The sequence below is a fragment of the Hemibagrus wyckioides genome, linkage group LG03 (genome assembly GCF_019097595.1).
Source record: "Hemibagrus wyckioides isolate EC202008001 linkage group LG03, SWU_Hwy_1.0, whole genome shotgun sequence".
Classification (NCBI taxonomy): Eukaryota; Metazoa; Chordata; class Actinopteri; order Siluriformes; family Bagridae; genus Hemibagrus; species Hemibagrus wyckioides.
Genome location: NC_080712.1, coordinates 12,470,146 through 12,494,284, shown reverse-complemented (window position 1 = coordinate 12,494,284; position 24,139 = coordinate 12,470,146). Strand labels below are relative to the sequence as shown.

Genomic DNA, 24,139 nt, shown 5'->3' with positions numbered 1-24,139 from the left:
TCTTAGCATTTCAACTGGAGTTCAACCATTAATTAGAAAGGTTTCAGCAAAGTGGCTATTGGGCAGGGCACTGATCTACTTTCCATGTAGGATTACTATACACTGATGGCGTATAAGAACACTGAAGTGTTTAGTATTGCTTGAGGCTAAGGTCAATGACCATTCATGTCCTAAATGGATCTGAAATGCTTGTTCTCATAGTCGTAACGAAATGGAAAGATCTTTCAGCTGACAGTGAAGTTGTGTGTAAATGTTTGCGTAAGCTAATCTAAACTAAATTTTTCTGCTGAAAAGAAATTTTGGGAAACGAGGATCTTGGTACGTATGTGCAGAGCATCTTCCCTTCACGGTGTACCGTTGTTGCTGAAGATTTTTAAGTAACTTTGGATAAAAGAATCTGATAAATGTAAACATGATCATTGTGCTCCAAATATAAAAGTGCAGTCATCCATACAAAAGTCAGTCATTTAGAGATTTACATTTTTAAGTAGCATAAATGTGAGTTAAAACTTATTTTCTGTGCAGCTGTTCTCCTCTGTTACTTTTTCCACAAACTTTATCTCTGTCAAGCAAATGAGTCAAGGCTGAGAACACATTGTGTTATTGCTTACTGATGCAGGGGAAGTTACTGTGTAATCAGGATTGCCTTCCTGTCATGCTTTGGCCGAGGAGCTGTCACTGGACACTTCTCTTTGAGACGGAGATGTGCCTTAATCTCAGTTGGAAGACAAAATGCCTCAGGGCTTGGTTTTGAAATTTAGCCAGCTGTGTGTGTGTGTTTTTCTCTCCGACCCAGTTCTCATCTTTAATATTGTTTGAGCGCTAGGATTCTGATCAATATTCATTACATATGCGAAGCTGGATTCCAGAATCAAAACGAACGAGACGTGGTAGAGTGGAAAAATGCGGGCTCTCCTGTTGGTTGTCTTTCATCCAGCTGCAGTATCATCGTCCTGCGCTGACCCCCCCCCTCCCCTTTTTTTCCTTCAGACTTGACAGAACTAACGTGATAAACTGATTTCTCTTCCACATCACTAAATCTCACTTTTGCAAAGTTCCGAGTAATCTCTGAGGTTGAAAAATGGCATGTAATGCATTATTTTTTTTAACTAGTCGAATCTAAACTGATAGATTTTTATATTCTAGTCCAATGAAAGCAGGTCTACTCACACAAACTTATAGAGGTTCTTTACCAGCACCTTCTCATCCTTACTGTGCTGCAGCATCAGAGTGATGTCAGGAACTCTACATTCAAATACTTAGTCCATACTAGTGATGGAGAAGTTCTTATAATCATCATGATACTCTCCTAAAAGATTCTGCATCAATGTAGGAAAACATCTTAATCTCACTGTAATATAGGGTTGTGGATAATTATTTTTAGAATGGTTTGGCATTTTAATACTTGCATGATTTAAACACTTATTTATATGGAGCCTATTTACACATCAATTATCTTCAGCTATGTTTTGCATTTCTTACATTATTCAGGCTCCAGGAAGACCTCTCTTCTCTTTAACTTATGTTTTTACAGGAATATTTTATTTATATTTATCTTATTTAAACCATCAACCTGTATTGTGTACAGACTACCAGTCAAAAGTTTGGACACATCTTCTAATTCCATGGTCTTTCCTGATGTTTATTTCTTTCTACATTGTAAAACAATGCTGAAGGCGGCCGAAATACACAATAATGTCCTTTGAACAGTTGATATTGAGATATGTCTGCTACTGATGCTCTGTAAAGCCTTCATAACGCCTCTAATCTGAGGTGCTGTTAATTGGTGATTTCTGAGGCTGGTAACTCTAAATGAACTTCTCCTCTGCAGCAGAGGTAAGTTTTGGTCTTGCTTTCCTGGGATGGTCTTCATGTGAGCCAGTTTCATCATGGTGCTTGATGGGTTTTGCAAATGCACTTGACAATACTGTCCTTGCAAGAACTATTCCAGAACACCTGACCTTCGTGTCTTAAAATAACAAATAAAATAACTGTTTTTTGTTGTCATTACATATGGATTACTTAAGTCCCTGTGTGTTATTTCATAGTTTTGAAATCTCCAGTATTGTTCTAGAATGTAGAAAATAAATCCCTAAACAAAAAATATTGAATTAAAAGGTGTGTCCAAACTTTTGACTGGTAGTGTATACATTTATTCAGAGCTCACGGTCATTAGGCCAAAATCTTTAGGAAGACCAGTTCCAATACATATGATGATATTAGAAATTAGGATGTTAAAAAATATAAATTTGCCTCTAGATACATATGAAATTAAGTAGTTTTCTATGGGCCCAGTTTGTAACGGCCTGCCTGCTGCAGCTAAACAGTTCGTAGAGCTGTAAATGCTGTATCTTAAAAGCAGCAGTGTCTGTTTAGAGGATTTTGATAAGGCAGTAAAAATCACATACTGCACATACTCCAAACCTGGAGCAGCTTCTTATAAAACATGCTAACGAAGCCCCGCTGTGGAGGAAAGCACAAGCTTTGAAAGAGTGGGGCTGGTTTGTGGAACTCTTTTGACTGCAGAGGGAAGAACCAGGCTTTTCGTTCAATTAGTTGTAAACGAGAGATCAAACAGAGTGGAAAAAACACAATATTTTCTGATGAAACATCAGGCTGCTTGCAAAGTGCATTATTCTTCCTCTTTCAAGACCTGCAGGCTCCCTGTTTTAAGGTTTGTTCATGAACTGATTCCCTGCCCATTGTATTTAAAGATGACTTGCTGTCAGAGAGCCAGCTGAAGCTTTTTTCCAACCTTCAGCTTCACCTCACAGTCTGGAGAAATTCATTAGCCAGCCTACTGGGCAAGTTAGAACTCGCTCATCGTAAGTGATGCCCAGCGTCATGTTTGTTGCCTGGTAACCTAACTGACTTGGCTAAGGAAGAGGTAGTTAATGTAATGATGTATGGCCAGCTAGTTAGTTAAGAGCATTGATCTAGAATATGGAAGAGGAATGAGTGTATGATATTCTGGGGAGAGTAAGACAACGTAATACCTTTCCCCTGTTGTAGCACATGGGTTTTTTTTGGTGACCTTAAGAGGTGCATGTTTTGGTAGTGAGCTCAAATTGTATGTCAAGTAAAAATATTATTATTATAGAGTGGCATCTGTATTTTTTGCTGTATTTTTCACCCAGACATGAAATCTGCTTTCCCAGACATATGTACTCATCTGTACACCAGCTTGCAGAGATTACATGGTGCTGATTTTTAACCGGTTTGGTGGAACATTTCCCCCCCTCTGTTGTTAACCTCAATCTCATTCACTTACTTTCAGTAAGTGCTTTATCCTGGCCAGGGTCGCAGTAGATCTAGAGCCCTTCCTTAGAACATGGATTGTATTGGTTCCTGGGATGCCGGTCCATCACAAGGTGCCATGCACACACAGGGACTCGCACTCATTCACACCTAAAGGGCAGTTTATCTACACTAATGGTAGGAAATCAGAAAAACAACAAGAATGACTTGAGCTCAGGATTGAATGTGGAGCCCTGGAGCTGTGATGCTAGCCACTGTGCTACTGGCCCGCCCCTGCTTATTAACCCGAGTCTGCTCATCCCCCATCATGTCATCAGTCAGTAATTCAATTTAGCTTACATACTCAGGCTATAGGATATTGTTGGTCTGGCTTAAATAACCCTCCTCCACCCCCAAAAAATATTGACCTGTTTCTTTAAGTTTGTGCTTTACAACCTGCCATGGTTTTGTTATCACAACCTGCAGTTGCTGTTTACCTGATGCCTATTCCGGCAAAACGAATTAGTTGAATGAATTCATTCTGGAAGGCAGAAATGGATACATGCGTCTTATCGGATCTTGCGCAGGCACGTTGTCTCTGTACAGTAAATTGCTTACAGCGGTCTGATATTTGCCTGAAAGTGATTGGAACATGTGCATTAAACAGAGGTGGATTATCTGCTTAACAAGGTCTGGTAGCTTCCGAGGCAGTGCACTTCATTTAACTGTGTGTTTTTGGATGGTGAATGTAAGCAGAAAATACACTTTTGTCCTGTAGCTCTAGCTTTGTGTGAAATCATCCTGATTAGTGAAAAACACTATCATTTTAGTATTATTTATTTATTCAATAAAAATGTATGTATTTCCCACACACTGTTTGTAATGGCACCACACCCGGATGCACTATGGTTGAGAAGGCAAGCCGGTGGATGCAGTGTCAGGCTTTGGGCAATGTTCTGCTGGGAAAACTTGGGTCCTGCCATCCATGTGGGTGTTACTTTGACCCGTACCACCTACCTAAGCAATGTTGGAGACCATGTACACCCTTTTTATATCAATAGTATTCCTTGATGGCTGTGGCCTCTTTCAGCAGGATAATGTGCTTTGCCACAAAGTAAAAATGGTTCAGGAATGGTTTGATGAGTTGAAGGTGTTGACTTGGCCTCCAAATTCCCTTGATCTCAATCCAATTGAGGATCTGTGGTACGTGCTGGACAAACATCCGATCCATAAAGGCCCCATCTTGCAATTTACAGGACTTAAAAGATGTGCTACTAACATCTTGGTGCCGGATACCACAGCACACCTTCAGGGATCTAGTGGAGTCCATGCCTCGAAGGGTCAGGGCTGTTTTGGAAGCAAAATGGGGACCAACACAATATTAGGCAGGTGGTCATAATGTTATGCCTCAACTGTGTATTACGCGTGTGTGTCTTTCTTATATGTATCTTGCTGTTGGTTGTTTAGTTCTTGTCTCTCCCTTAGCATGGAACAGGATGTTTTTATTATGCTGATTGTAATGTTTATGGTATCTGTTCAGAGTGAAATCGGACCACACACATCAGAAACCGTAGCACAAAATTTATTGTAGCTGATTTATGGAGTCACACAAGAGTTTGAACATTGTGAATCTGAGACAGTTGAAGACTAGCTCCAGGACCTTGAATTGCAGAATTCCATTTAAGATTAGTAAAATCATGCCTTTTTTATTCCTTGTTTTCTATTTCTTGTAGTAAAATGAAAATGATCCCACTTATACTTTAAGTGTCTCCTATAAAGCAGCAGCTTTTTTCCAGCATGCAGTGGCTTGACTGTTTTCACATTGAATGGAAAGCATGTCAAGAGCAGCTGTGCCGCTGGAATTTTGTTGCGTGTATGTGTAGGATGTCTGTTGGCACTGCGAGAACGGATGGGCTGGAAACGGAGAAAACATTACCTTAGTATATGCCCTATCACAGTGTGTAAGTGTCCTGCTTTAACCTTGTATAAAGGAACTTGAAGGTCTCATTTAATCTTTCTGCTATATCCAGCTCTTTAATGCAGATTTTGCCAAAGAAAAATGCTGAATGGAGAAGACTGGAGAGGAAATTGCGGGGAGGGGAGAATGTTTTTTTTTTACACTTAGTTTATGTTGTGGAAAAGTTTATTAATAGCCTTTTAATTCAGATGGAGCCGAGTGTTTTTTATTTATTTATTTTTTTAATAATAAAACCCTGACCATCATACCCATATGTGGTGTTTCACCAGTCTGTCCTTCAAAGTCAGAAGCACACAATTGTATAGGAAGTCTTTGTACGCTGTAGAATTACAATTTCCCTTCACTGGAACTAAGAGGCCTCAACCTGCCCCAGCATGTCTTCATGTCTTCATTCATGATGTGTACAGGGGCACAAAAGCAGTCCCAGGAAAACATGGTGGAAGAACTTGAGTGTTTTGCACAGAGCCCTGACCTCAACCCCACTCACGAAGACTCCACCCCAGGGTTTAATCTGGAACAGGATGTTTAAAAAGCACATACGGGAGTGTGATGGTCAGATGTCCATAAACATTTGGTCACATAGTACATAATGAATATCTGGCTGGCTTACATGCTAGCAGAAAAGGGTGGTCTGGCTAATGTTGGCCAGTTTATTTCATTAGGATAAAGAAAGCGATGTGCTTTTTTTTAAAACCCGTAATTGAGTCTGTCCAGGTTGATTTTGTTGGAGACTGTAGTTTAGTGTTCAGAGTTGGGTCTGGTTTGGATGTACAGCACATGAGCTAATGCACATGTACATACACCATTTGCGCACATGTTTTGTCCGTGTTCATTTGTATACCTTTCTATGGACAAGGTTTCAACCAGAGTGCAGATCACTCATGCTCACATCTGAACATTTCAGTTTTCAGATATAGGACTACATTAAAAATTAAAGGCTTTTTCTGGTCTTACTATTCACGTGTGGTTAGTAGATTTTTGACCGAATTCACAGATTTAAGGAGAAATTCAGTGAAGAGGTCTGTTGTAAAATGCTGTTTTGTTTTATCTTGTAAGAAGTCTGTTTGGGGATTATGTGATCATGTTTCCACATTTGCCCGGCACTAGGGATGTGCTGCATTGTCTGTTTTTGGCACAACAGCGTTCCTCAGGAAAGTCATATTGTCTTCAGCCAAGTGATTCTCGGACTCTCTGGAGGATTTGAATACGCCAGCTCGTCTCTGCTTATCTGCACCAGTTAAGTGACTGTGTTATTTGAGCAAGCTTCCCACAGACAGACAGAGAGCATTTCCTTCAGCTACAGTCACGCTTTAATTTCCAGAAATCAAAAATGTCTTTACATTTATTTCTCTTAGTGACCTTGACTTCTTAAACTGTCGATTAAGAAATGGCAGTGTAAAGCGTTAAAAGGCATTACCAAATTTGTCCCTTTAAAATTACATGTGCAACTAGTGTCAGCTAGAATCACCAGTGGGCACAGATAAAGCTTAGCTATCTTTGTACAAGAGTAATGCTTTGTATAACGTTTGGCTGCTTTTCATCCAAGTCAACCTAGAAAACGGGAGACTGTGTGGTGATGATGAAGCAGCTGTAAGTGACAGCGGTGTTGCTTGTACCCTAATAGACGTAAAGCATAGATTTGTGCTTTGACATGCTTTTAAAACAATAAAAAAAAAAAAGTGAAATTGAAAACTAACTCGCACAAAAAGAGACCCAAAGCATGCTTGAGTGGTGCAGCTGTTTAGTCCTGTCATCTGGAGATTAGGAGTTCAAACCTAATTGACTTTTTCTGCAGCATTTGGAAAACAAACTTTTGGCTAGTGTTCCCAAAAATGAAAGCATTGAGTCGTGTGTGTTTTTCTTAGATAAAGTTTTGATTATTTATAATTTCGCCTTATATGGTCCGGTCATGTTTTCAGGACCGTTCATACAGGCGCTCGAGGCTTTAAAGGAAATGTCTGCCATGAAGAGCATGTTTATGTTGTACTATTTGTGATGGGTTGCATGAATCTGGTGCCTATTTGTGGGAGAAGTTAGTGGTTGTCGAGCTCTCTGGCGTCACAGTGGGACATTGTCGGCGTAGTTCCAGTGGTACTTAATGGGAGAAACAATTTTAACAATCTAAATCGATTTCTGATGGTCAGGTTTTGCTCCTGGAAAAACAAGATGACCTCTTTAGCATTTAGCAGTTCAAATGGACAGTCATTTAAATGAGACACTCCTAGTGGTCACAGTAGAGACAGCAAATGGTGGACTCAGATTTTATAGTTGCTAGATTTTATATGTCCATTATGCGTCCACTAACATAATTTTGGACTCTTGTTGTGTACTAAAACTAACTCCAGAGCTCATAAGTCTGTTTAATGTCACTTACAGTTACAGCATGACCTGAAAACCAGATGGACAAATGATTTGACTCTGATGTAGCATCTACTGGACACCACATTCACATATTGAGGTGTACATTAAGTATGCAAGTGAGCATGTGATCACTTCCACTCATATAGCAGCTGTGTACAGGTACATGTGGTGCAAGCAAAGTATATGTTTCCCATTCTTCTTTTTGTGCTGTTCTCTTTTTCTGCAATTTTGTGTAATGGGCATCAGTCACACAAATGTTGCTGGTCAAGCCTCTTTTTAGCTGAATGAGTCCAGTATGATGAACTAGCTTCTGAAAGAAATCCAACACAGAGAGAGCAAGTCCTCTCTGATCTTGCTTGTGTAAGTCTTCACTCCAGTTAGCTCCATATAATCTTTAATGCCGATATCCTCCCACAAACAGGCGTACAGAGGTAAGCATCAAGGGTTATAGTGCTGGATTACTATTATTTTTTTCCTGAAGATAAAAGCTTGACTGCATTTCTTTAGTAAACATTTAATAAATCCTAACAGGGTGGGGGGAAAAAAATCTGTTTCCTGAGTTCCTGGTCCAAAAAACGGCCCAGTTCAATGTCAGTCCAGACAAAACTGAATTGGAGAGGACTGCTGCGTCATTTTCTATTTGGTTATAAACACAGTTTGATTCACATGGCATGCTCATATTGAAGTAGCACAGTCTTTCGGCAGAAGCGAGCAGACTGATATGAACTACAGTCAGAAAGGTAGTATCTGACGAGACCCTGAATGATTTACACTTTAAATCTGAGATCATGTGTAGGAACGATTTGGAGTGGCCAGTTTGGGATGTGTATTTTGGCCATGATCTCTTAACTGCTTGTACTGCAGCTACAAGACGTTATTAGAGTCTGGATAGTGTCTCTTAGCTCTTTGAGAGATTGTTGTATTGAGTTTAAACATAAATGGGCTGCCTGTAGTGGTGTCATCTTTCTACTAAATAGCTCTACATTATAACAGATCACATCAAATTGCATATTTACACAGTTTTGTTTGTTTCTACATGCGTGCCATATTTGAAGGACTCCAACACTCCAGTCTCCGCACAGCTTAATAAACACTTATTTCTGAGTCAGCCTTTGTAGAGCAGATTACTCCTCTATTTCAAGAACAATGTGCATTGTGATTCAGTCGTGTTAGTGTTGACTCAATTTTTGTCAAATTTTACAGCCATTTCAAGTCATATTGTCGAACCATTTCTTGGTGTAAGGGCTTCTCCCCATTAGTGTAAATAGGAGCCTGGTCTTATATGACTGAAAATAACTGCCCAGGAGCATTGCCAAGATGGCTGCCAAGTGTACAGGCTTTTCTAGACACCATGCAGAGGTAGCGTGTGTGAAAAAGGCCTCAGCGGCTGTCACTTGTGGGGTAGTTGTTGGTAAAGGCTGATCATGTCATCTGGTAATCTTTTATCTTCATATCATCCTAGAATCTTTTATTACTACTCTAAAATGAAAAACAAATGCTTTCTAAATCGCTTTGTGCACGAGAGACAAAGGAGAAAGTTAAAATAAAGCTTACTCAGTTTGGATTTCACTATTTAACCATCCAGCTTTATAATGTCTTCTTCTTCCTCGTTCCAGCAGCTGAAACATTACAGCCAATTCAGCATCTCTAGATCTCTAAAGCTTTGAATATCATGGTTAATGTACATGGTTTAAATTCCCATCGCGCTCTAATTTCACACTGTAATAAGACCCTCTGCTCTGACTGTTGATTTTCCGATTGAATTTTAAACAATTGGAATAAACATCTCTACAACTGAGTATTGAACTAATAGCAGTTCATTATTAGAAATGGTGTGCGTTGATTTGTTTGATTGTTCCTGTACTACTTGAAAGAGTAACAGTAGTCCTCAGGCCTGTAATTAGCATTTTGTTCAGTATGGCTGTCAAACGTGGCTGAAGAGAAAGAGGTGGCTCTTGGGTTGTTTCATTTCTTCACAAGAGCACAAATTCCAGGTAGTGTAATGATGGGCTTGTATTTTATTATAGACCTGATGCTGGCATTTGCCTCACTTCCCTTTTGGCATGTAATTTGCACCATTTCTGTTACTATGCAAATGCTCCAGCCATAGCGGCACGAGATCACATTACCTGGCTGTGCATTAGGTCTTTATTTGTACTTTGCCTTGACCTGAGCCCCCCTCCCCATGTACAGCTATTTTAGCAGCAATGTATAATATATATGGTGCATATAGGGAATCTTTGCATGCATAGACTGTTTCACGTTAACATGGTGTTCTCTGTGCTCTCTTGGGGAAATGTTGTTGGCACTTTTGTCCTCAAAGCACTTAATTAGCTCTCATGTAAACAAATGGGAATTGCTAGGTTCCTATAGAAGTGAAGCACACTTCATTTGAATTTGCGTTTGTAGGCAGGAGAGAGCCTGAATAGGTGAATAGGGAGTGCTGATTGCTTTGTTTTTATTTACACCTACAACATTATTTTTCTATGCAACGTAATTTGCTTTTTGAGATTCAGTTCACCTGGCAGATGTGACTTTGTCTCTCTCTCCCACACTCTCTCTCTCTCGGTCTCTGACTGCTATTCCTCTCACTCTGCTCACACACAGAAAATGCAAGAATATACAAGGGAGAGTTACGTAGACTTTGCTTCAGTCACCTTCACAAGGACACAGGCAAATTACAGAAGGTGTCACTATGTGCCCCCGATATTTTTTGACACTACCTACCTTTCACTACCCAATACACTACCTTAATATTTGTGAGAGCTTAGAACCCCCGTGTGAAATCCCTCCCTGTATGGCTCTCTATTGACTTTATCCAGACAGTATTAAATGTACATGGGGTCCTGAGGTAGTTTCCTGTTGCGACTCTGTAACTTTATTTTTTCGTCAGCATCTGCCATGTCGATGTCTTTGTCCGTCCTCCACTGAGAAAATTACGGGTTGAATGATCCACTGTTTTTCACCAAACTCAGTGGTCAGTCTGATAATTTTAGTTTCGTTTGGACACACATGCCCGTGATTTTCTGTGCAGATGTTGCCTCACATCGAGGAAAAAAACATGACTCTGACTGCTGCTGCTTGCCATATTTAGTCTTGTAGTGTGCTTAAGCGTGACCATCCTTTAAGATACAAATCGCGAAAATGAAAGAGATGTTTTAGGAGAGATATTCAACCATATACTTGAAATTATTCAAAGTTATGATTTTTTCCATTTGTTTTTGGCAGTCTTTACCGTATTTGTGAAACAGTCCTGCCCACAGGTCCTTTTTATGTTCATTTGTGCTTTTTACTAATAACTTGTGAAATCTGTGCAGTATCTTAAATTGAACACACAGACAGAATAAACATGGTGAAATCTTATTTATAGATTTTCTCTCAAAATTGGTATTATGAACATCCACAAGAATTACTCCCTTAAAAAAAAAGTTTATTCTTAGTATTTTCTTTTGTTGAGGCTTATTTTATCGATGGCTTGCAGCTTGATTATCCGAGTCGATGGTTGTAACCATCCCGAGCTGACTGTACAGACAAATATCCAACCCGCTATTTCATTAGCTTGGTGATGAGCATCTTTCACACACCAATCACACGAGCATTCATCCAAACATTGCATGCTGATTGGCAGGTCACTCCTGTTGCCAGCTTAACTTTCTCTACATTTTTTCCCCACGTAGAACACTCATGTTTATCATTCTGATATGTCCCTTAAATGCCTTTTTTTTAAACGTTCGTTTGGCTTAAGATGCTCCACAAAAACATTTGGGCACTGTGTCTCGTGCCTAAGCCTTTCTAGAGAGGGAAAACCCAGTACTGCACTGCTAAATGCACCTAAATGGGTCTTCCACCTTGCTGTGCAATTCTCATTCAGTGAATGATTTGAGTTATTGGGTAGCTAAATGCCATGGCGAGATGGACGTAAGCCCAATCAATTCGGAACAGAACTGACTGAATTAATCAGGAACGTGAACGGAGATCATTTGAGTGAAGAGACTGTGATGAGACTCCTGTTTAAATGCCATGAGTGACTTTTCGCTCCGGGACGAGACGGAGACTGATGCCCATAATCAAAATGAGAACTCACTTCACATTATAAACTTAACTTAAAAAATTGTCAGTAATGTTGTTTTTCCCATATAAGTAGATTTGATTTAATATGTAGAGGTAGACGAGACGTGTTGCCGTGGACTTGAAATGGAATCTGTAAATGTAATTTTCTTCTTTTTCACTTTTTCGGGGGTAAGCAAATTTTTAAAACCCTGGAACCTGAAATATACATGCAAAAGAGAGAAATATTTCAGCTCAGGAAATGGTGTATATAATAGAAAATGTCAAACTTTCGGATTATTGATTTATATAATAAATACAATCTATCATACGAACACAGAGCTTGGCCTCAGAGAAAGTTTTGTCTTTTCGTTGTTGTGTGTTTATATTCTGGTTTCTGAAGTTTAATCAGTGAATATTTTTCCTATTTTTTTTTTTTTTTTGGTTAACAGGATGCTGACGTTACAATGGAGATTCTTCAGCTTCTAACAGAGCCTTTCAGCTGCACTGCACACAGAGACTTGGCTAATCTCTGAAGGGTTTAGTTTTGGGGCTCTGCGCTAATCTGGTATGTAATCTGAAATCTTCTTGCAAGCTCAGTCATTTATGTGCGAGGTGCACGTGCTCAGTGCAAACACCAAAACCAAGTCATGTGACTTGCAGACCAGGTATCCAGTATTATCATTCTCTTCATTACGTATGCAGCTGCACGCTAGAGTCTAGTATAGAAATATAGAATCTGTACATATTTCAGGTTTATGTCTCTCAGCTGAAAGCTTTCCAGCTTCTCCTGAGCCAGTGCCTTACAGATTGACTCCGAATAAGCCTCTTTTTTTTTTAACTAGGCTAATGCCATCATGCTGTCTATTTCAGACGGGGGAAAAAAATAGCATTTCTGTCTGTATCTGCATAAGCGGTATAGGATTAACACTGACTGCATGCTTAACACTCTAGGCTTGCTGGTCATATTTCAGTAATAGGATCCTCATCCCCCCCAACCGTACGTGTAGGATTGAAGTACGGCTGGGTTTTTTTTTTTTTTTTTTTTTTTTTTATGTGAAAAGTGATCCAGAAATGTTCTCGCTCCTTTGATCACTGGTGCCGACTGATTTGTGTAGATTATGTTCTGTATGGGATTTAGCTGATACTTATAGTTTTCTTCTGCCTGTGTGTTGTATATTGCACAATGTATATAACATACTGACGCTACATATTTTCAGCATTGTGGTTAAGATGCAGTAGTCTTTTTTCCCCTTAGTGCAATAACATGCCCTCCCTGATCAGTTTATTAGGAACACTGTGCTACTACTGGGTAGGATCTCCCCCTGCTCTCAACACAGCCTCATTTTTGGAAACACTTTTTGAGAGTCTGTTGGAGTGATTGCATCATGCATTTCTTGCAGATTTTCGCAAATGAACTTTCATGCTGTGAATCTGCTATTCTACCACATCCCAAAGGTGGTCCATTTGATAAAGTACCGGTGACTTAAACCAGTCCAGTTTTCGGTGAACCTGTGCCAGCTGCAGCTTTCTGTTCCTTGCTGATGGAAGTGGAACCTGAAATGGTCTTCTGCAGTTTGATGTGTTGTGCACTCTGAGATGCTTTTCTTGCAATTATACACAGTGGTTATCTGCGTTACTGTAGCCTTTCTGTCAGCTTCAACCAGTATATTGCCAATGACACCTGTATGTGCTTTTTGAACATCCCATTGCAGATTTATTCCCCCATGTGCTGTTATAATAACCTCCACTTTCCTAGAAAGGTTCTGATTTTTTTATTTTTTTTGGTAATTAATGGTGATTTATTCTCATTTAGCCGTAAGTGAGGCCAGGGTTTTTGTGCATGGTTGTCACAGTCAGATGTCCGCAAACATTTTGTATCTTGTATTTATCTGTAACTGGTGGATCTGTTTTGCCGTGTAGGCAGTTCACTGGCATAGTTTGAAGGGGTTAAGTCACTACAAAGGAAAGTTTCTCTCACTGACCTCCTTTATCCTACAAAACATTTCTCTCTTGATGGGTGTGGCCTCTTTCAGGATGACCCTGCCCCCATCTGCAGGGCATGATGATTCATTTAATGGTTTGATGAAGATGCAAATGATGTAAATCATGTGCTCTTTTCTTCAGTTATCTGATCGCAGGTCGGTTGAATACCTATGTGTGATTGTGGAGTGACGGTGCTCTCTACAACCATTATCAAAGCTCCGTTTAAGGGAATATCCTTTTATAGAAGAGTTTCAGAGACTAATAGAACTGATGCTGATGTATGCTGAAGCTGTTACGGCTGCTCATGATGGCCCAACACCTTATCGACATGGTTGTTAATATTTCTCATTAATTTGCCAGTATGTTTTTCACCTTCTCTTGACAATTTGTCTCTCTTAAGCACTCATGCACCTCCCCACCCCACCACACACTCTCTCACACACACACACACACACACACGGTTCAGACACGATTTCTTTTCTTTTCTTTTTTTCTCTAATTCATCAGCCTGTTCCTTTTGGCTCTGTGCCCTCAGGCCTTGCTGAATGAGTCTAGAGTCCTTGGAACAGCAGACTGACTTGTGGGTGTGTATGCAATTATCATAGAAATGATACTGAGGCAGTTCTGGCTCTCTGGCACTGCGGTAGATCTGATTTTATGCCATGCTGCTGTAAGCAGTCGGAGTCACAGGTGAACTCAAACTTGTGTTTGCATGGCTGGAAGGCTGTGAAGTCAATACAGCATATTGTTATTGCTTGATTTTCATGCTGGTGTGGGTCTGCCACTGAATGTTTATCTTCTTTTGCAAAAACATCAGAAAGATTTATCTACTGCACTGTGTTTAACAGGACTGCATGGACAACGCTTACATGGAAAACTAATTTAAGCCTAGGCTTACTCAGCAGGTTTTGTTTCTTTTATCTTTTTACATCAAAACCTTCTTTTCTTTCACATGATTCGTTCTAACCCTTAATACCACAGCACTGTTGAAGGCTCAAATCTGACCGGTGTTTATTCATTTTTTTTAACAGCAGGCCTCTGGCTGTAATTCTAGCTGTCGCAGGTTTATATTAATAGTTGAATGTGTAAAAAACGTGATGCTCTACGTAATCTGAGAAGTAATAAACAGATAAAGCTTGTTATTTAATACAAAAGAAAAATACATCTCATTGTTCACATGGTGAAGCTTTCTGGTAGACTGGCACTGGAGACTCCTTCCATAATGTTAGTGTTTATCTTAACTTTGTGAGAGAGGGAAAACTTTTTATATCTGCTATAACCATAGTGATGACAGCAACTAAGTTCACTTCGCACAGGTTCCACATCATTTAATTCTGAAAGGCTAAAAAGCGTGATGTATCGTTCATCGATGAATTCCGAATATTTTTTGGCAGATTTCTGTGGAATAAGGAGGATACATTTGATGGGTTTTTTGGAAAGTAACCAACTTTGGCCTATCTTACCACTGAGTTGTGAAATGTTTTCAAATAATCTGATTTGGATTGCATTACTTTGTCAGGGGTACATCAGTAATCATTTTCTTTTATGCGTCTCCGCCGTGCTAAAGCTCAATAAAATTACAGTGAGGTTTTAGCAGGTTTTATTTTCTACAAATCTGGATGTTTGGGTCACGTAATTATCACAGTCCAACATGGCGTCCAAGCAGAGAGAAGAGGAAACACTAGCTCTTATATAACAGTCAGCCTCCTTGTGGTCCAGTGGCAGGATCCCAAGCTCACATTGCCATGGCCTGGGTTCGATTCCTGGGGTAGGGTGCGGGCATCCCGCGTAAAACCTGTACCAAAACGAAACATGCAGACCAAATGATCCTCTGTGGCGACCTCAGAACAGGGAGCAGCCGAAAGAACAACAACATATAATAAGATTCACCAAGTGTAAGAGAAAGATCCATTTTTTTTCGTGACTGGGGAAGTGTTTAAAATCTGGCGAGAGTTACTGATACACATGCTACAAACTTAAATATGGCAAGCAGCAGTAGACAGACATTTTTCTAATACATGGGTCACATCATGCATCCAGATGTGATAAAATGATCAGACTGCCAAGTTTGGTGAAAAAGGTAATTCAGACTTCAATTTTCTCAGAGGAAGACGGAGGAAGACACTGACATGGCTGAGCCAAATGGAAATAATCACAGTGAAAAATAGGAAATTACCCTAGGACCTCAAGTGTACGTATAATCCTGTCCAAACAGAGTTTCTAAAAGAGCACCATGTTCTTTCTTTTTTTTTAAATTCCTTACATATTCTTTCCATCCTGTAAGCTAAATACGTTGCTCCTTAGTTCAGGATTAGGATCTTTTTGAATGCTCAGCACAATTGGACTCTGTTATGGTGATATCTTTAGTTTGTGTCTTGTAGTCTGATGAAATGGCTTTTGTCTGGAGTCTCGCCCAAAGGCGGAGTGTGGGGCCAGTGGTTGACTCCTAAGAATAGGGAGCTTGTGGTTTAATGCTTCAGAATCAGAAAAAAAAGTCATTAGTTTCAGTCACTCTCTTGGATAATGCAAGCAGTTATGTTAAGTCATTACAGCAAAACTTGTGGTAACGATTAAGATGTGATTAATTGTTTAGTGCTACATACAGGCGTAGTTTATGCGATTGGAGTTTTATTCAAGTTTCTTAAAGCTACTTTTACACTGATGTGTGAAAACTTAGAAAAGTAGATATGTTCCTAGCGCATGCTATTTCTAATGTAGCTTATGTAAAAGCATGTCCCTGTTAATATTAATAAGCTTATGATGAATGTTCTCGTCACAGATATTGCAAGAAATAACCCTATTGCTTTGAGAGCGATGCTTATACCTCGACTGACTGCTAGACATTAACTGGTATCAGGTAACTAAAAGGTCCCTGTCTGTCTCACTCGAACACCAGAAACCTCATTTAGTGTCTGGTGATGATGTTCAGTCTTGAATGAGCTGTGCAATGCGCTCCGAATCACTCAAGAAAAAAATACAATCTTGGGATTAATTTTTCATAAGATAACAAGAAAAGCTTGAGATGTAAGTTTATTGCCTATTTTTTTTTTATTATGTAATACATTTTCCATTTCCTATTTATTTTGTGTATAGTTAGGTGCTTGTCAAGGAGTAATGTATTCTGTTTTATGGTGTATATTACAATGTGTAATGTCTTGTGTTAAATTTTAGTCAGGGTTTTGTATTCTGAGTTGTAATTCCCTGTTAAAAGGTTGGTTAGTCTTATATGGTCTTGTATACAAGCTCTGTCTGCACTTGCATTACAAGATGACAAGTATAGATTTGTGCTAGGTTTGATAGATACTGCATACTATAGCACTGTCCATCACGCCCATCTGTGCTGTGTCAGTTTTGGTCTCCCTGTGCTGTGCTACTCTTCTGGGAATTTGGAGCGTGGCTGTGGGTGCTTATTCAGCAACGAGAACATTAGCGAGTCGCAGTGTTGATGTCCAGAGGGAAGCCCTGGGGTGAGCAAGTTCATCCAGTTCATCCCAAAGGGTGTTCAGTGGGGTTGAGGTCAGGGCTCTCGGTTTGAAAAGGTTGGCATGGAAGAACCCACGTCTTCATGGAACCAGCTTTGTGCATCACGTCATGTCATGCCTCTTGGTTCCATCCACTCATGTAGGAAAATTCTTAATGTAGCGGGATACAAAGACCTTTAAATTATCTACATTTTATTATTGTGTGTTTCCATATCTGTGGCCTCAGTTTATATTGGTGTGATGGTCAGGTGTCCATAAACCTTTGGCCGTATAGTGTACGTGCAGGGGAATCTTTATAGCATGTGGGAATAATCCCCACCACGGTTATATTTATTGATGGTTGTGAATTTGATTTGAAAGTGTTTAAATAGGTGATGGTCAGCTTTGTTATGGTTTTGTTCCTTCCCCTGGATGGACACACACAGTGGAGTCTACAAAACTGGACCTGCTCCTGCTGGTGGTTTCTCAGCTGTCTCAGAAAGTACATCCACTGCAGAGTTCTTTCAATTATGCAGTCGATATTGAGTTCCTGGTTCAGGTCCCAGGAGTCTCATCCACCACCATCAGTCTTGTCGTGCATGGTAAGAGGAAGTAGTGCTTGGTAGCACCTTCAAGTCCACAATCAACTCCAGTCTTGAACATGTTCAGCTACAGGTTGTTCACATTTCCCCTGTGTATACAGACTTATCATCTATTCTGAGACCAGTGACTGTTTTCTGGCATCTGAAGAAACATCTGGCGAATTGGAGAAATGTACTATTAGGATCTTACTCCTAACTTTTGACTGCTGTTTTGTTAAAAAACCTCAAAGAACATTAACGTTAACTCCCCCCCCCCCCCCCCGTTCTTTTTGTGTGTCTTTGCTGAGAGAGGTAAATCAGTCTAAAGGTCTCTCTGCATTCTCATCTGTTAAAGAGCCACTCCAGCAGCCCTTTTCCTGTTACGCCTCCACGTTCAAACACCATCTGCGTCACCTGACCTGACGCAATCACTCGGGTCACCCACAGAAAGGAGCTCTGTTATTTATTTGCCGGTTCAAGCTAGTGTATATAGAGATATGTGTTTTAGTCATCTTTACAGTTCAAATGCTTGACACCCAGTCTGTGAGTGAGTCATGCTGATCACATCTTTATAAAGCGTGTTGCGTTTGCGCACACAACTAAACCTAATGGAATAAAGTCTTTAACACCGTCTGTGTTGTTTTTCTCTTCTGCCTTTTTCACTCAAATTTGAGGCAGTAGGGCTAAGACTGAAGCGTTCACTTTTAAACCTAAAGGGCAGAAATTGGCTTTGTGCTCATTATTGAGATACTACTGGCTGAATACAGACAATCTGCACAATACAGACAATCTACAATTTAGGTATTTATAGCAGTTAAATGAAGGGATGAACTGGACAAGAGTGCGTTTCTTAATTTCTGTTTATCACAGAACATCAAGTTGATATTAAATGTGTTTAGTGTTAAATCTGAAGGAGTTTTACTCAACACCAAAATTTAAACACTGGGTCTGTGTTGTGCTGCATTTAGGGAAATAACATAATGAAATTGGAGCTAGCATAAAGCATAGCCTAAAGGTGTTCAAAAACCACCCATGCATGTGCAGTAGTTTTGCAGGTAGTTATGTGTTGCGACAAATAAGTCGGTTGGCTGTGTAGTTTCTAATTGTCGCAGTTCAATGTTGTGTAGATGAGCGCGTCTCAGTTAGACTAGCACGAAATGAATTGAAAATGAATCCTTGGCTTTCATATAAATCCAACAGGCTGTAAAATAGTAACAGAAGTTCAGAAATGATAGAAATCAGATCTATTACAGCTTAAGGTCGTGGTTTTTGTTACTTTTTAATTTTTAGATTAAATTTACTGGTGTTGCACTTATGTTCGTACCAGCAAAGAAACCAAGAAGTAGATTCCACTGCCTTTTAGATAGACGGAGCTTTTGTTTTATCTTGTAACTGAAGGGCTTTTCAGACATTTTCCTGGTTGGCTCACGGGTTATTTTTTTGTGTACAAAATCCTCTTATTTATTTCTTTACTCTTACCTTCCTCGTGCAGTACAGCTGCTAGAGGCTTCACGCTAGCATTGGTGAGTTCTCTTGTGCTGGTTGGAGAGTTCCTGTATTTATAGCCTGCAGACCTCGCATTGATCACCACACTGCATTGCGAGATTGAGAGAAGGTCCTGGTGTTTGTTTTAGAGGCCTTATTTTTTTTCACCACAGGGCTGGGTATGATGGTGCTGTGTGCCAGTGTTCGAGTATTAGCTAGTCCAGACATGCTGGGATTGTCTGTCTGCTCTTTCCCTGAACACTGAGAGATGGAGGGTATCCTGGAGACCAGTGTCTTAGAGCTGAAGCACTTGAGATCCTAACCCACAGCACGATTCTGCCCTGGTCTGGCAGTTTTTGTTGCCTAGGAGCAGTATTAAAGCAAGTCATTTGGACATGCCGTATAATCCTGAAGGCGCTTTATCACTGACTCAGAATGGGTGGACTCTCTTGGGTGAGCATTGTAACGTCAAGATTATATTGAAAATCTAATCACCTTGCCCTTACAGCCACTACACAATTTACAGACTTTTTCCTCTGTGTTTTATGGCCGTTTTTTATTAATGTTTAGACACCGGTCTCTCTAATGGGTTTTAAATTAATTGGGCTTGCCAGCTTTAAAACCCCTGTATAATTAGCTTGACCCTAACTGTAGTTGTTCAGCCAAACAAGTTTGCTAGTTGTTGACTAGTAATGAAGTATTATCAGCTAAAATTATGAAAATGTCAAGTTAATTCTCTTTGCTAATCCACTCTGTTTTTGTGTTACAAGGAAATTTTCATTTTTGAATGAAATTGTCTATAAAACCCAGATTAGGCACATGAGAGACTTAAGAGTAAGCTATAAATTTTGAAGACAACAAAATGTGCTTATTGTTGGTGTTAATCTTGCATTGTGGACCAGTAATAGAGCATGACCAGAGCATGTGTAGTATTTAGAGTGGCTTAGAACATGAAACACCAAGCCCCCCCCCTCCAAGCTCCTCCGCACATAGCTCCAAGTCTTGTCCTCTGTCCATGACCTATAAATCCTCCTGTTGCTTATGTTTCTGTCACAAGCAGTGCTGCTTCATTTGCTGAAACTGTTCAGGGAGGAAGGATTTATGTTCTCAAGGCCATAGGATGCACTGGCTAGATGAAGTTAGCCAGGGTGAGTTTAATACAGTCGCAGCAGCACTGTAGGAGTTCGTGGCTAACGGTCTCACATAGGCTACTCTAAAGGAGGCCATCCTTTCCCCTCTCATTTTTTCATCTCTAAGGAAGAGAAAAATAAGGACTATCAAGCAGAAGTGCACTGAAGATTTTTTTCAGTGTTTCATTACCCATAATTCAAAATCAGATTGTGTGAAAGTGAGTGGTTGCTCGTTATTTTCATTAAGCCGTTCATGCATCGCCACACTTATTTGAGGTATGAGTTGCCAATTACAAGCACAGTGTGTCATGCTTCGTTTCACTCTATAAGAGACACATCAGTCACGCACACATTTTAACATAACCTTAAACATCTCATTTTAGCAATAAGATGGCTGGATTTCTTTTTTGCAAATTAGTTGTTGCCTGTTGTAGTTTATTATTTACCGGTATCAAATTGCTACCTGATAACCTCCAGAGAAAGTGCTACTTATTTTTATGAGGAGAATTATGTGATGGAAAGACACACACACATGCAGAGGACTCTTGGTTTGTGTTTGTTGTCGAGCCGCAGTGTTCTGTGGAGGAGCACTCAGAGTGATTCAGGATAACTCTGAATATGATCTAATCTAGAGTACTTCCAGCAAATGGCTTCAAATTCTCTTTCTCTTGCATCCTGCTCCTTTGTGTCTGATCCGCATCCACCATTTGCTTTCATGCCGTCCTCCACATTCTCCCATCCCTTTTTTTTTTTTTTTTTTTTGACCTTGTGTCTTGTATCTCCCTCTCAGCTCTATCTGATGTACTTTTCTCCTCTCCGCTGTCCTTCAGTCAAGTGCGCTCGAATCCTGATGAGCCTCCTCCAAAACCCGGTTTGTCTCTGGAGGGTTTTAGCAAGGTTTAATGCTCTGACCTGACTCTTGATCGCCTAGCCTTCAGTCTCTTCAACAAATACATGTCCTCTGAAGGGAATGGAAGAGCCACAGAAAAATCCAGCAGTTTAAGGATTTTGTTTGGCCATGTAGCTTGTGAATAGAAAGACTAAAACTGGCAGTGAGAGACAGATGGAAATGAGAGCTCCCCTAGGTGAGTTGTAATTCCGACCCCAGCAGGTGAGAGTAAAGACGGTTACTGATGGCAGATGTTAGACTGCCAAAGCCTCTTCATCTACAGGCTACTCCATAGATAGTAAACATCCCATCTCACATTTTCTGGCATGCAAAGAACTAATTATTAATGATTTATGTCCTGGGATTAGTACATTATTGAATCGAACAGCTTGTAAATATGCTCTGATTGTGCCTTTAGTTTGTTAAATAAGCCTTCTATCATTCAGCAGCCAAAAAATGGAAGCAGGGAATATTTTAATTTACCCATTCCCCAGATTCCAAGTCCAAACGAGTATGGAATAACAGCAGCTGATGTATCCGTTATACACAGCTGACCGAATTGAAGCATTTTCTTTCTTAGACTACTGTTGTGCTTTTCTTTTTATTCCTAACACACACTGGAAAAAAAAACATTGTTTTCAGGAGTACCAGATGTGACATCAGAAGAAGTTTGTGGAAGTTTTAATTGGATTTTTCTTCTACTTTCACAGAAGTAAAATGGGTGGACGTGGAGAGGAATGATGCACACAGCACAATACATTCCTTCATTCCTCATTATTATTTTTTTTGTGCACACTTTTCTAAATTCACCCTTTACCCTGGCTTTAATATCAGGGGAGTTACAAATTGAAGCCCTGTCCTGAATATCAGCAGGCTGCATAGATTTCAGGTTGATTATCTTACTGTCTAGTTGTGTGGCTATTCTGTTGCTGTCTCATGAGCATCCCCCCCCCACCCCCTTTTTTTCCATTAAATGTTGCTAAATTTCTTGTGGAAATACATTCAGAAATTAAAACCTCAGATCAGAAACAGCTGAATGTAGAGAGTCATGAATAACAAAGAAATGAATTTACATGAGCCCGTAGATCTTGAAGCCTCGGAGTCCAAGAAAATGAGTCAAGTCGCACAACTTTATGCTTCTCAAATAACTCGGACATTTCACACTCCAAATTTAGAATTTTGGAAATAGAAATGTGAGTGAGGGGAGGAAAATGCAGTGTAATATATCTGATCATCTTCGCGCTGTGAGGTTTTAATCGGCAGAATATTTCCTACATGCCTGTGGAAATTTCCGGTATTACTTTCCGACATCACAACACAGAAACCTTTTCTTTCCTGTTTTAAGCCTTGATAAGTCAAAATAATCAGCCGAAACTGATGCACACAGCTCTGCATGACCGCTGTGCTGACTATAAGCAAGGTTTTGAGTTTTAGTTAGCACAGTGATTCACTAGCTGTCTTTAAACGAGGTCTAAAAACCCGCGTCTTTCACGGAGTACTTAAATTAGCACTTAAACAAAAACCTTATCTGTGGGGTTTTCTTACTATATTACCTCACCAACAGAGTTTTCAGACTGATGACATTCTCAGTCTGTGTCCTAGTGAACCAGTATCAGGACGTATTCATTGATGGAGACTTCAGAGCACTACTTTAAGTCGCTCTGGATAAGGGCGTCTGCCAAATGCCATAAATGTAGAAGGAGCACTGAGCGTGGAGCTGGACTACCGGGTCAGTGATCCACAAGCATCCCACTGTGAGATCTCACAGCTAATGTTGGTGTGTTGGCTGACATTTTTATTCTCACAACACTTGTAATAGTGTAATACTTAAGGGAATCTCGAAACATGGGCAGGTATGATTAAATCTTCCAGTTCCTAAGCCTACCATAATAAATAGCACCAGTACGTTTTCTACTAGATGTCTGGTCAATTCTTATCAGATTAATCCACATGGGCACAACCCATATTGTGAAATCTTATCGCTGTTCCTTAAACTCAAGATTCATGACAAGGCAACGACTTTGAGACTCTTTTACACACTAAAGGTCTAGCTCATGGGTGATCTTATGCTTTGAGACTCTTACACATTGAACGTCTAGCTCATGGATGAGGTTATGCTATAAGCTATGAAATTGCTGGGGTGGGGATGAGAAAGCTGTGGTTTCATCTCCCTGAAGCCCAATTCCTGGATTGTAGCAAACATTTCTCTTTCCCATGGCAGTTATAAAGCCAGTTTAGGGTCAGTTAGGATACAAATGCTCCTCTTAGTAACTGATTTATGCAGCTAGAATGGTGCAGACATGGGTGGCAGAGGATGGGAGTAAATATTTGGCTCTTCTCTCTGAGGAAAAAGAAAGAGTGCTGCATGTGCAGGAGGTCTGACTCGTGCATACCAAACCTGCGATTGATCTATTGGTGAGGAATGCATTCCTCTGTTACAATCCTGTCCTTCACGAAAGCTTTCCATTTTTCTGTCTAAAATGTCTAACAGTTTGTTGGAAACGCAAATGCAGGGCAGCCGGATCCAGATGCTAACATGCATAGTCAGATGAATGAGCACTCGCCGTCATGGCTTACGTATAACTGAGATCCCACTGCATTCCAGCGCACAGCTGTTCATCGCAGCCAGCATCTACATACATTTAACACTAGGGCTGAGTAATAAAATTCATTCCCCTAAAAGCACTCTTATTACTCTTATCACTATACATGTGCTACAGGACAAAAAAATAAGAGGTGCTGGTGCATTGACGCAAGTATGCATGTATGTACACCGATCTGGCATAACATTATGACCACCTGCCTAATATTATGTTTGTATTTACTGCCAAAACAGCCCTGATCCATCATGCACTGTGTATTCTGTCACCTTTCTATCAGAACCAGCATTAGCTTCTTCAGTAATTTGAGCAACAGTAGCTGGTCTGTTGGATCGGATCACACGGGCCAGCCTTCGCTCTCCATGTGCATCAATGAACCTTGGT

The 24,139-nt window shown here is 40.1% G+C and overlaps 1 protein-coding gene across 13 annotated transcripts in view; it reads left to right on the top strand.

The window, feature by feature from the left end:
- Nucleotides 1-24,139, top strand: part of ndst2a (N-deacetylase/N-sulfotransferase (heparan glucosaminyl) 2a) — a 114,300-nt gene that overhangs the window by 12,775 nt on the left and 77,386 nt on the right. For 9 of the 13 annotated variants that reach the window (XM_058382425.1, XM_058382399.1, XM_058382389.1 and 6 more), the window contains exon 2: nucleotides 12,076-12,191. The exons of the other annotated variants lie outside the window; for them this stretch is intronic. The gene's annotated coding sequence lies outside the window, so the exon portion shown is untranslated. The remainder of the gene's footprint in view (nucleotides 1-12,075; nucleotides 12,192-24,139) is intronic. 13 annotated transcript variants of the gene reach the window in all.